Raw genomic sequence first — 14,729 nt, 5'->3', positions numbered from 1 at the left:
CCCAATATCTGTCTCTGATAACGGCAATATGCAAACCCTCATCTACTTCTGTTTCACTTACGTACTGCTTAATGGTACAACAAACCATCTCAAATCTTGTGGCTAATTTATTTAGTTCCTGAGTCTGTGGGTCAGCTAGGCAGTTCTGGTCTCCTATGGGCTCATTCTGTATCTCTGGTCAGCTGTGGGTTGGATAAGCTGCCCTACTTATCTCAACCAGGCTCACTCACATGTATGTGGGTCAGCTGGCTGTAGGCTGGCCCAGGACAGGGCTGGCTTTCAATCGAACTTTCACCCAGAGGGCCATCTTAGCTTTGCTCATAAGGTGGTGGCAGTGTTTCAAGAAAGAGGAGGAAGCACACATGCTTCTTGAGACTTAGCCTCAGGATTGACAGAATATCACTTCCTCCATAGTTTATTTGCCAAAGGAAAATAACAAGACTGGCCTGAATTCAAGGGATGAAAAAAGACTCATTGTTTTGATGGGATAGCTGCTAAGTCATATTTTCAAGGAGCAATGATACAATAAAGATATAATTGGGGCTATTTTTAAAATTAATTTTTTGTAACTACACATGCCTTAGCATCTGTCAGTAGGATCTGACATGTTCTCCGGGTAAGTTTTGTCTTCCATAGGGGAGAGCTCAGGCTCCCCAGCAGCTCACTAGTGACTGACACGTGTAGACCACCGGGTTTTCCCTCAGTGTATTTTCCCAGTAGGATTCCTGGGATTGAGGTAAGGATTTCAACAGAGAGGGCTCTAGCCTGTGAGAACTTGACCTGGAGAGGCGAACATTTGTTTCATATTTGGGGTAAAGTGGAACATTTTACCCCAAATGTTCCACTTTACCCCAGAATTGTGACCATCTGGGCATGGCTTGGATTCACAAATGCATTTGTCAATTAGGATAGTTCAAAAAGGCAATTGTTGCCCCCAGTTATGTCAGAACAAGCATCATTCTCCATAATAGTCATAAGAGGGAACATAGACAAACACATGGCAAAGAATACTACCTTTGATAGCTACAATCTACTTTCTTTTCTTTCCCTTGGTAGAGTTGGGGGTGGTGGTAGTGGTGGTGGTGGGTGTGTGAGTAATAAGCTTAGAATACCCAGAAAATGTTCTCTGAATAGAGCAGTGGCTCACTATCATTAGATGTCAGTCAAGGGGTTTATAGCGTTCCTGTGGCTGTCAGTGGTGGTGGTACAGGTGCTGGTATTTGCCACTGATGGGGATGAGTAGCGTTCTGCAGCTCTTGAGCCTAAATATATAGACCAACTCTCTTCCCAATATCTGTCTCTGATAACGGCAATATGCAAACCCTCATCTACTTCTGAAAATGGCAAGAACAGAGAGTGCGACTGTTTGATGCGATGGTACAGGGTCCCCGAGCACATGGCAAATAAAATATGAATAGTTCTACTATTAATTGCTCAGAGAATAGAAAATGCAACGTCTATAGCCATGTTTTTTTAAATTTCTATATTTTAAAATTTATATTGAAATATATAAATGGAAATGTAATTTCTGTTGAAAAATGTTCTTTGTATGAACAGAACTATGTAACCAGCACCCACTTCAAGAAATAAAATTCATTATGAGGACCACACGAGCCTCTCTCTTTCCCTTCCCAGTTCCTACCACTCTTTAAGAGTAACCACTATATTGTCTTGTAATAGCGTGATTGGTTTTTCCAGTTTTCTGCTTTAAGTAGATGGAATCACACAGAATGTATCCTTTTTTGCTGGATTTCTTTCACTCGACAGTGGTAAATTGTGCTTTACAAGAAGTTGTTCATTTCATCTTAGTTGTTAAATTTGTTGTTACAAAGTTGTATGTAATTTTATGTTATCCTTTTAATATTTTTAGTAGAGCCCTCCTTTGTGTTCTTATTATGGGTGATTTTTGTTCCCTCTTTTTTTATTTCTGATAAGTATAGATAGAGATTTCTCAAAATTATTGACAGCCTCAAAAAAAGCAAAGCATCTTTAAAATGTTAATTTTCTCTATTGTCTATCCATTTTTATTTCATTAAATTCTGCTTTTATTATTTCCTTCCTTCTGCTTACTTTGGGGTTACTTTGCTCTTTTTAAAAGCTTATTTTTAAGGTAGAACATTATTATATTTTGATCTTTCTTCCTTGCATGTGTAGGCAGTTAGAGCCACAATTCCTCTGTGAGCACTACTTTCGCATCATCTTTCACAATTTGATGTGTTATACGTGATAGTTAATTTTCTCAACTTGGCTTGGTGATGGTGCCCAGTTGTTTGTTTGGTCAAACACTGGGCTAGATGTTGTAAAGGTATTTGTGGATGTAATGATCATTTACACTCAGTTGACTTTAAGTAAAGAATACTTTCTAAAATGCATTTATGTTCATCCAAATAGTTGAAAGCCTTAGGAGCAAAAACTGAGGTGTTTCAAAGAAGGAATTCTGTCTGAAAATGGCAACCTAAAATCTTGGTTGAGTTTCCAGCAAGTTGCCCTGCTTTGCAGATTTCAGATTCAAGACTGCAATGTCCACTCTCACCTTATGCAGAGAGCTTCTAAGATAGACGAAACTGCAAGCTTAGAGGCGTAAGATCTTTCTTGGCATGTCAAAGAGTATTCTTGGAAAAGGAAAGTATTTTACTTAATTTATTCAAAATCTTTGATCACTTAGTATTTTATGTAATAATTTCTGATTAAAGTTAGGAGATTGGCAAAAGGGGCTTGAAACGTACAGGTATGGCCTCAGAAGGGACAAGTACAATTGAAGGGAGACTTTTTATTTCATTTTATTTTTTATATATTTTAATTGTTGTTTAAGTACAGTTATCTCCATTCCCCCCCACCCCCCGCACCCCACCCATCCCTGCCTCCCACCCTTGATCCTACCCCCTTTGGCTTTGTCCATGAATCCTTTATACATGTTCCTTGATGACCCTTTCCCTGTTTTCTCCCATTATCCCTCTCCCCCCTCCTCTCTGGTTACTGTCAGTTTGTTCTTTATTTCAGTGTCTCTAGTTATATTTTGCTTGCTTGTTTGTTTTGTTGGTTAGGTTCTGCTTACAGGTGAGATCATATGGTATTTGTCTTTCACCACTTATTTCACTTAGCACAATGCTCTCCAGATCCATCCATGCTGTGGCCAAGGGTAGGAGCTTCTTCCTTCTCTCTGCTGCAGAGAATTCTATTGTGTAAATGTACCAGTTTTTTGATCCATTCATTTACTGATGGGCACTTGCTTCCAGCACTTGGCTATTGTAAATTGTGCTGCTATGAACATTGGGATGCATATGTTCTTTTGAATTGGTGTTTCATGATTCTTAGGGTATAATCCCAGCAGTGGAATTGCCAGGTCAAAAGGCGATCCATTATTAGTTTTCTGAGGTGTTTTTGTACACCAACAATGAAATGTCAGAAACAGAAATCAGGAAAAAAAATCCCACTTGATATAGCAACAAGATAAATAAAGTACCGAAGAATAAACCTCACCAAGGAGGTAAAAGACCTGTACTCAGAAAACTACACATATTGAAGGAAGAAATTAAGGAAGACACAATAAGTGGAAACATGTATCATGTTCATGGATTGGAAGAATTAACATCATCAAAATGTCTATACCACCCAAAGCAATTTATAGATTCAAGGCAATCCCTACTAAAATACCAATGACATATTCCACAAATATAGAACAAACATTTCAAAAATTTACATGGAACCATGAATACCCCAAATAGCTGCAGGAATTTTGAGAAAGAAGAACAAAGTTGGAGGGATCACAATACCTGGTATCAAACCATCTTACAAGGCCACAGTAATCAAAACAGTCTGGTATTGGTAGAAGAGAGGCTTTTTAGCAGCTTACCGGTAATCAGGGAGCAAGCCCAGACAGGATGGAAAAAAGAGACAGGCACTGCAGCTTGAAGTTAGGCTCAGAGGCCAGTACCATGGAGGGGGCCTGGGAAGGGGGTGTTTGGGAAGATAGGGAGAAGAGCCCTCTGCCAGGTGCTGTGGATAGTTTTAGGGATCGATTCTGAGACTGGCCTAAAGGAGTCAAAATGATACCAAGGTAAGATTTAAAACCAGTATGTATTCCATCAGTGAAACAGATGGTATTCACAAGACATAGTACCTGGACTGTGGATTCTTAGCCTGAGGTTCATGAATTCTTCAGGAATCTGTGGATGGACTATGAAATCCACAATTTCCTGAAGTTGTTTATGAAACATGTGCATGTGTGTTTGTAGATTTTTCTGGGGATAGATGCCCCATAATTTACATCAAATTCTCACAGTACCCGTGGCCTCTGTAATGTTAAGACTGCTGACTCTAGGCTCAGAGATTATATAAACTGGTGGCCTTTGACCAGATTTGTTTGCTGTTATGTTGTGGCTGCAAAGCATGTTAAAAGGCACCCAATTAAGGCTGGTCTGAAGCTTAGTTCTAGGCCAAACAACTTAGTACCCACTTTAAAGTAAATCCAATTCAAGCATTTATGTAACCACATGCCCCAGCAGGCATTTAAATTGTAACCATTACGCCAACTCAGTTCATTGAATCAATGTAGTTCTGGTGGGATAGACAAAATCAGAGGAGGCTTTTAAACACTGCACATCTTTGGGAAGATTTCTTGGGTGGTACCTGGTAATGTGTAATTTTATAAATTTCTCGGTGACATCACTACTGAAGAGGGGAAGACTAGCAACTTTGATATCACTTAAGGGCTTGTAAGAAATCTATGAGTCTTCCTCCCCAGACTCACGAATCAGAATTTGCATTTAACAGGATCCTTGGATACTTTGTATGTGTGCTGAAGTTTGATAAGCATTGCAACCAGCTTTAGGCACTTCTAGCCTAAGTTATGTTCTCTCTCTCCTTACTGATATAAAGGAACTCTAATGAGGTAATAAGAATATTTTATTAGGTATGACTAGTTGTTTCAAAGCATTTTACACATATTTGCACATTTGATTACTTTTTAAAATAAGCTATATTATAGCTTTTTAATAAAGTAACATTATGTACTAGTTAATGCCCTCCTAGGAGATGCATTGAAATGTTATTAGAAATAAGCCTGACAAAAGAAACACTTAGGTAAACATGACTTTCTAGAATTGTATTACTTTCCCTACAAATGTACTGTCAATTTCACTTGATTCTCAACTTGGACTTTCAAAAGGCATGGTTATCAACAGCTGTGGGGTTCTTTTCTTATCAGATGAAGATAGAAGACTACTTCTCTCCTCTGGGCATTACTGTGAGTCAATGTTCTCCAATTGCCAGTTCAAGCCAGAAACAAAACAAACACAAATTGGTCTCTGCATGTGCTTGCCTTACTCAGATTTTACTAAGGTTTTCCCCTCTAACCAAGAGGAAAGAAAGGAGAGAACCCAAGCACTAAGATGCCTTTTATTTATTTATTTTATTTTGATGTCCAGCTCCATTCAAAGGGGGATCTTAGTACTTTGCTTTTCTTATTTTCCATGGTTAGAAGACTCATGGGAATATGGAGACGTATTTTCTTGCTTTGTACATTTCTAATCAGTGTGTGATTAACTGATTCAACAATTAGTCAAGAGGCTGCAGGTTTTCCTTTCTCTCCCCCTTTAATGCTTTTGCTTCTTTGTTCATTAGTAAAGTTAACATTAAATGAATTAATTGAACCATCCCCTGCATTTTATAATCTCTCTCTCTCTTTTTCTGCACTAGACTTAAGGCCACTTTTTACTGGAGACCTGGCCTTGTTCTGAACATTTGGAAGCAACGATTTTTAAGTATAACTTCACACAATGGTTTCTGCACAGATGCTCACCCAAGCTGCTCGGCGACCCAGAGCAATGCCACTGTCCCTGTACCCACATGCCCCAGGAAGCTTCCAACTGAAAGAACAAGTTATTACTTAACCATGAAAGTAAGCTCTGGAAAAATCACAAGTTAATTGGAAATTGGATACAGGTGATTACAATAAAGGTTAGCTTCCTTTCCAATTAATGTTAAAATTTTGTCTTAACATAAAAAAAATAAATGTTGCTAATCATGGTAGACAGAATAATAGCTCCAAAGATGTTGATGGTCTGATCCCCAGAACTGGTGAATATTGTTATCTTATGTAGCAAAAGGGACTTTACTGATGTGATTAAGTTAAGGGTCTTGAGATGGGAAGGTTGGATTCCTCAGGTAGACCCAAAATAATCACAAGGATCCTGCAAAGTCAGGCAAGAGGCCCAAAGTCCACAGTCAATGTGATGATGGATGTGGAGATGATGCAAGGAAGGGGTCACGGGCCAAGGCAAGCTGAAGAGGCAAGGAGACAAGTTCTCCCTGAGAGCTTCCAGAAGGAACCAGCCCTGACAACATCGTGACTTTACCCCAATGAGACTGCTTTTGGATTTCTGACCTCCAGAGCTCTAAGAAATCAAGTCTGTTTTGTCTTAAGCTGCTAAGTGTGTGGTAATTTTTTTACAGCAGTAATAAGAAAACTATTGCAGTTAAATAGGTATTTTACTTGTTATTTATTCTACAACTTATATATAACTGTATTTTTATTAAAAATTGTTGCATCAGGGAATATTACTGTCAAAATTATCAGTTTTCCTTCTTTTAAAATATTGCCTTAAAAAATATTTTATTACCTCGACTGCTGCCGTTATCAACCTGGTGACTGTTCAGAAGGAAATAGGCCACCTGCAGGAGCTGGGAGTAAATTATGATTCGCTCTGACCCGACTGTGTCTCGCCCCCATCAGCATAGAGGGTTGCACCGGCATGTCAATTTCTCAGTAGGGTCTATGGTTAACCTTTTGCTTTTAAGAGTCAGAAAGATGGATATTCAAATCCTGTTTCAGCCACTTACTAATTTTGAGCTGTTGAGCAGGAACTTAACTTTTCTAAGCTTCCTTATATGTAAAGTAGGGATCATGGGGGTGTTAAGAAGATTAAGTGAAATGATGCATGCAAAGTGTTTAGCCCAGTTTCCGCTACACAGTAACTACCACCTGCTCAATAAATCATATCCATTATTGGTTGGTTAAAACTGAAAGTTAGACAAGGTACATCAATGTTTTGTTCATTGTGATCCTATCTGGCCCCCCTGTGACTGGTAATCAGTCAATCAAAAGATCTCTGGTGATCAATCAATCAGCCAGCTGGAAAGAATAATCTCAAAGGGAGAAGAAAAATGGTATCTTATGAGCATTTATTCTCATTTGAAAACACAGTATTCTCCCAGGAGTGAAATATGTATCGGCTCTGTTCCACATGTGACAAAAACCACTGCATCATGTGCCTAGTGAGTGGGAGGTAATTCTTTCTTATGATTGTATTAATCTCCTAGCAGAAGATAGCATTCTGCCTTAGTTCTTATGAGAGAATTAAATGACTAGGAAGTTGTCAATGCCCCCCCCCAAAAAAAGTACTGTTATAATGTTTGATGTAATTGTGCTTTATGCTACCTGGAGATCGCTGCTTAATTTCAAAAGCATTTTTTATATTTTCTTATAGGTGAACTATTGAAGCAAAATATTCAGTTGCTCACCATAAATTCACTTTGTGATCTCCTTATTTCTGAAATGTAGGCATAAATGTTCACATGTAACCTAGAAGATGTACCAAGAAGGAAGACACTGTTAAAATGCTATAGCCGTCACTCCACATGTCCAGTAGGTGTGGCAGTTCTGGTTAGGGTGTCTGAACACACTGAGACTCAGTGTGTCCCTTTTTTATGTTACTGTAATTCTAGGGGAATGATGGAGCAGCATTGAACCAGGATTTAAAAATTTTTTTGATTGTTATTATATTATGGTTGTCTCAATTTTCCCCACTTTGCCCCCCTTTGCCCATCCTACCCCTGCTCCCACAGTCCATCAACACACCGTGGTCCGTGTCCATGAGTCACTCATACATGTTCTTCGACTAATCCCTTTCCCTTCTTTCTACCATTCTTCCCTTTCCCCTTCCCCTCTCCCATCTGGCCGCTGTCAGTCTGTTCCATGTTTCCATGCCTCTGGGTCTATTTTGCTCATTAGTTTATTTTGTTCATTAGATTCCTCTTAAAGGTGAGATCATATGGTATTTGTCTTTCACCAACTGGCTTATTTCACTTAGCATAATATTGTCTGTTTCCATCCATACTGTTGCAAAAGATAGGAAGGGGTTCCTTCTTTCTTTCTGCTGACTAGTATTTCATTGTGGAAATGTACCACAGTTTTTTGATCCACTCACTGATGGACACTCAGGTTGTTTCTAGCACTTAACTATTGGCTATTGAAAATAGCGCTGCCATGAACACAGGGGTGCTTATATTCTTTTGAATTGGTGATTTGGGATTCTTAGGGTATAATCTCAGCGGTGGAATCACTGGGCCAAAAAGAAGTTCCATTTTTTTAACTTTTTGAGGAAAATCCATACTGTTTTCCAGCCACCACTGAGCTAGAATTAACAGCTCTGGGTTCTTCTCCCAGATTCACAACCAAACACGTGGCTGTGGGCATCAGTTTCCTTATTAGGCCCCAGGAATCAATTTCTTCACATCAGTAAAATCAGGAGCCAAACCTCACTAATTTGTGTATCACCTTCACAAATTTTGCAATGTGAATATATCCATAGTCTAACTTATTCAATATTTTTATTTAAATTAACTCACATTTAAAAATGTATTTTAAAAGGAAATTTCTATTATGGTTGCAAATAAGAAATTGCTGTCATGTCATCAATGGCAGGTGACCATACAATCAATGAATAAAAATAAAGCCTTGTTATTTACCTGCTGATAGAGGGGATGGTCTGAAGAGCCTGAGACAGAGGCTTCTCTGTGTACGTAGAGGGCAGATGAGGAAGTGCCAGAGAGGTAGAGACAGCAGCCTCAAACCGAGATTTTCTCCTAAGCCAAGCAGAAGATTGGAAGAGAACTGAAAAAAGAATACTCTCCCACTGTATGACTCACTGTTATTTAACACTGGGCCTGTGTCCTCCCTACAAGCACCTTGTCACCCCGAGTGAAATGCATCCTGTGCTTTGGGACTCACTCAATTAAGTTATTTCAACAGTCCTTTCTAAAGGTAGACATTCTATAACTTTGTGTCCCACTGGGAAACATTTTGACCGGCAAATATGTCCCAGTCACACACAAAAGACACACATGCTCAGACAGAAAGGAAGTAGTTTTTAGGGAAATTCATGAGGCAGGTGATGGCAGTTTCTCTGCTGGGAAATGCAGCCGGGGACCCCGGCTCCTCTCATCTTGTGGCAATGCGGTCAGGAAGCGCTGCTGTGAACAGTGGGGATGGCTGGACTGCTCCCTGGGATTTCAAAAGCCAGAAGCCCATTGTCTGAACAAATGAAAGAAACAGAGAGATATGGACTAAACAAAAAATAAAATTTTCAGATCCTCATTGTTGACTTAGGTTACTTCTATTATGATATTACTTAAATATGCCAAAGCTTAGAGTTCTTATATAATGTAAAAGCCAAAGGAAGTTTATGAAGTATTTATAAACCATAGAAAATGGATTGAACTTGAAATAATGCACTGAATGCTGTTTCTGCTGAAACCTCTACTGGCCCATGGGGTTGTGTACTCACTTTTATATTTAACATACTTCAACTAAATGATCCTTAATTAGACTGAAACATCAAAAGATATATGGAGGAGGGCAGGTGGGAGCAAGAGGAGAAACCCAGTATGGGCTAAAAGGATTAGGCCAAGGTTGCATCAGCAGGCAGGTGAGGGACAGAGTGTTTTGGAAGCAAATGTGAGTGGGATCCATGGTGTAAGCTTGACTATATGATGCACTCAGACCTCTTAGTGCAGAGGAGCAACTGCTGGACCGTGTTTAAACTGGATCCCCCTCCTCATGAGGGGAATGGGCACATGTGTTAGGGCACCAGAACAACAGGTGGCCTGGCAACTCAATAGCAAGTTTGAGAGATGACAAGTCCTATGGGGGCGGGGGATATGGTGACTTGGGAAGAAGTCGGATTTGAGGGAATGCTGTGAGTCGAGGCTTGGAGGCTTGAAGGCTTGAAGAAGGATGCTACCGATCATAAACTTGATCTCCAGGGAAAGGGGTTTGCATGAAGCAGATGAAAGGTTCAAGCCCTCTAAGGCACTGGCTGCAATATGGGGCCCATCTTTAGTCTTTGAGATAAGCTAGAGAGAGTAGCTGGAATTGGAGATGGGTAGAGACGGTGACACAGGCATAACAGGCAGAAAGGTCAGCCCTCCACATGACACAGGGCCCCCCTGCTGCCAGTGGTGTGGGGGTGATGAGGGCATGATATAGTTCCTGATGGGCCACCAGATCGACTCCTCCCTGGCGCAGGGTGTGGCGCGACTAAGCTGATGTGAGGAAGTCGTGACAGGCACCCCAGACTCTGATGGGACATGGGAGCTCCTGAGAGTCACTGGTGCAGTCTGAAATGGATGTGCTTCTGGGAGGTACATTTACACTAAGAATAACGTACATTTGCTTGAGCATTACCATGTGCTGGGCGCTGTGCTAACCTCTTCGTATGCTTTATGTCATATAATCATAACGAGTTTAACAGGCGAGCACTCTCATCTCTTTTCTTAATTGTGAGGAAAAAAAATCAAAGAGGTTAAATAACTTGCCCACAGTCACACAAGTAATAAGTGGCAGTGATGGAATTCAAGCCCAGGTTGTTTCACTCTAAGGCCCCTGTCCTTAAAGCATTCAGGTAGGTATATTACCGCCGCAAGTCCTGAGACTCAGAACTGACCTCATTGTGGTAGCTGTGGGAGTCAGGAAGGGGGAAGGGTGGGGAGTGGGGAGGAAGGCTTTGGGCTCAGCTGCTTCCCAAGGTAAAATGCCCCTTTTGGACCCCAGCAGTGGCATCCATACAGGTTTCCTCTCCGCAGAGTCCAGGAAAGATGCTTGCATTCCTTCCTGCACCTGTTCCATAGCCCATTTGGCCTAAATCAGGCTGCATCCCCTTTTGTACCTGGGCTGTCTTGACCATAAGCAGAGGATCCATACTTCTTACCCCGAGGAGTCTGCAGTGTTATCCCACGACAATAAGCTAGCTGCAGGATGTTACCTGTCACTTTGACAAATTGGCGATAAACTCAGGTGTGAGAGGACCAAACAATTGGATCAGATGTTGGCTCTGGGCTCTGTCATTGAAATAAAAGCAGCACTCCAGCCAAACAAAAACAGATCAAGGGGGAATAATTCTTGCAAGAGGCGAACACAAAAGCACAAGCCACTGAATCTCCAACCACAGTGAGTTGTTCACCGCGGCACTGGGCTGATTTTTCACTGACCAATTGGACATCTTAATAGAACCGAGTGTTCACTGTCAGAATGTGTTTCTCATCCTTGCCATATATCTGCCCCAGCCAGAGCCTAGCCACCTTTGAGAACCTTTGTGTGGATCATTGCAAGTGAGCCTGTCACTGATTTCTCTGGAAAGAAAGAGTTTCTGCCTAGCAGTATTGCCTAAAGATGAAAATCTGTGTGGAGGGTTCTGCTAGGGGGGTGTGGCTGGGACATCTCCTTCTGGTCATTTCTACATGATGCCTGTGCAGCCCCGGCTCACTTGTCCCTGCTGCCACACAGCTGTCACCTGGGAGCAATGTTAGACCCAGTGAGAGAAGAGAGATGGAAGCAGGAGAATCCCATCATGCCTGGGACATAGTAGGTGCTTATCATGTGTTTGTCACATGAACGTTTTAAGAGGTGGGAGAATATTCTATTTGGACTGTATGGGCTTCATGTGATGATTAATTTATATGTCAGCTTGACTGGGCCTAGATATTTAGTTAAACGTTATTCTGGGTATTTCTGAGAGGGTGTCCTTGGATGAGTTTAACATTTAAATCCGTAGTCTGAGTGAAGCAGGTTGGTTAAGGGCCACTCACACAGGGAGCACAACCATTTGAAGGTCTGAATGGAACAAAGAGGCTGACCTCCCTCTGGACGAGAGGGCGTTCTCCCTGCCAGGCGGCCTTTGAACTGGAGCATCAGCCTTTTCATGCCTTTGGACTCAAACTGAAACAGCCTTAATAATTGCTTAGGGCAATTCCTTTTAATAAATCGCTCTCACACACATATATATAAACGCAAAAACTCCTGGTTCTTTCTCTAGAGAACCACCTGAGTACAGTTAATTCTTCCTTCTTGTCTGTGAAAAATCAAAACTATCTTATTCTTTTTATGTGAGTGTTACCTTCTGTAATAACTAATGCCTATTACAATTTTCTCCCAACCTTTTCTAGAATGAACTTCACAATGTAAACATATTCAACAGATTTTTAGAGGACCTACTATGTGTCAGACACTGAGGTAAACACTTAGGATAGATAGATGAATAAGACAAATTATCTGTGCTCCCTCCTCAAAGTTTCATGGTCTTCTACAGGGGAAAATGATAATATTTATAGAAATTTATAGCAAAAAGGTTATGCATATTATACCAGACGTGTATGTGGGTTTCAGTCAGGATGAAAGGAAGAAGGGAGCCTTCGTTGTGCAGGGTAAAACCTCAATGCCAGTGTCTTTGTTTCCCTCATATCCCTGTCTGACTCAAGGCAGCAGCCACCTCAGAAGCCACCATATCACTCAGCAGAGTATCTGGAACCGCAGTGCTAGAGAGCTGTCCTTGCTGAGGTGAGGAAAGCAGGGCTCCCGTTGCTGTTTCCTCAGTGAGTGCTGAAAACATACTCTTATTCCAGCCTGGAAAGGGGCTGAGCATAAGGTGGCCAGCATGGGGTGCTTTGGTAGCCTTCAGTCCAAAGGGCACTTGATGGCAGAGGAGAGAAAAGAGAAGCTTCTAATATAAGCACATGAAATCAGAGAATCCGAGGGCCATTTTGCTCAGCAAATAAGTCTGGGAATGTAAGCTGCTCCAGGACTAGACACTGCAGGAACCTCTCTCCTGTATTTTCTCCTCCATCAGACAGAACCACCAGATGATAAGTGACACTCCACTGGCTGATAAATGTTGATACACAGGTAGCAACTATGTAATTGCTTATATTTGTCTGATCTGATTTGCTACAAGCACCAAGATACTTATAAAGCTCATTGAGGCATTTGAGGCAACAGACATTAAATGAATACAAGATGGAATGGGAAGATCTTAATGGGAGGCTGACTTCTCCCACCTCTCCTAGCACCCTCACCCACCAGCCATCATACAACGAGGGGTTCATAAGTCGAAAGGGGGCAAAACAGAGAGAATAGCAAAAGCTTGTGCTAGGGGAAGGAACTCTTAGGATTCTTTTCTTTCAGTCTGAAAACACATTTTTGGAGGTAGGCTGGGGATGCACATGATCACCCTTCCATCATTTCTTGTTAGGAAAGTCATCAAGTTTAGAAAATGTCCCGAGATTCTGTCATCCCCAAAGTTTCTGTCTTCTCTTGGTAATCAAGTCTCTGAAGTCACACATGGCTCATTACTGAGCACACAGAGACTCAGTTAATATCAATTCTTTTTTATTTCACTGACCCACCTCTGCACCAGGCAAAAATCCTCAGGGCCCTGCTATCTTCTTTCTACCCCTTTCTAGTCTCTGTCATTGTGTCATCACTGCCATCAGCATCATTTTCACCATTACAGCAATAGTTAACACTAAGGTAGCTTATTAGGGACCAAGTACATTCTAAGAACTTCATATATATTCACTCATTTACTTATCCAGCATTCAAAGAGGTAGGGATTATTTTTATCTTTATTTCACAGATGATGAACCAGGTGGCAGAAAGGTTTGGTTACTTGCCAAAGGCAAAGCTACATAGCTATTAAATTGCAGAGTCTAAACTTGAAATCAGGGAGATTCACTTGCAAGTCCATATACCTAACCATTATCCTATTTTGACTTTACTCACATTAGAATGGTTATGATAAATTCAGTCCCATTGGTGTTTGTAACTTAATTTCTTATCCCTGCCAGTGGTCTATTCATTGTAGTAAAAACACTAGCATCGCCTGATGAAATACATTTCCAGGGGTGGAACATGAAGCTGGAGACTTTATTTACATACACAGATACTTTTCTTTTTTTTGAGAGGAACCACTTAGCTGGTGTTTTTGTGTAAAATAAGCTCCGATCATTCAAGTCATTTTGTTCTTAGAACAAAGTGGCCATAATTTCATGTAAGAGCTGTCTCCTCAGTTATAAACAAACCATTTCCTTGGTAACAGTATTTGGAAAGGACAAAGGCTGGGCAACTTTTGTCAAGACCCATTACACTGTGTGAAGAGGCTATGCCTCAGCTGGAGTAACACACAGAATGCCATGGTTCTGACAATCCCATCCATCAGGTATTTGGGGACAGGAGACATGTGCCTTCTGAGGCTTCTCTCTTTCTTCTCTGTTCCCTTAAGGACCCCTCAGCACCTTTACTGCTCCACTCCAGATTTTTCAGCTTTAGTGTCTTCCTTAAAACATGGTTTCCAGGAGAGGCTGATGCATGACTATGTGGTCTGACCAGTGCAGAGTGTAGTATAATCACCATCGCACTAGATTGGGATATTATCTTACATGTCCAAAAATTAATTAATTTTTCATAGGCTTATTATACAACTTATTCTACCAGGATAGAAAAATGTATTTAAATATTTCACTCAATTATAACCAGGATCATATTTTCTACATCACTAAAAAGAGGTAGACAAATGATTTTGTGTAAGTCATAATTAAAATGACATTGTGGCTCTTGTTTCTCAATGCAGTTTATATGGAATACTTTGACATATGCCTGATGTTTGCCTGATGTTTAA

This window comes from Phyllostomus discolor, chromosome 5 (genome assembly GCF_004126475.2).
Source record: "Phyllostomus discolor isolate MPI-MPIP mPhyDis1 chromosome 5, mPhyDis1.pri.v3, whole genome shotgun sequence".
In the NCBI taxonomy this organism is placed as follows: Eukaryota; Metazoa; Chordata; class Mammalia; order Chiroptera; family Phyllostomidae; genus Phyllostomus; species Phyllostomus discolor.
The sequence above is the reverse complement of the archived record's forward strand: the minus strand, read 5'-3'. Positions refer to the sequence as shown.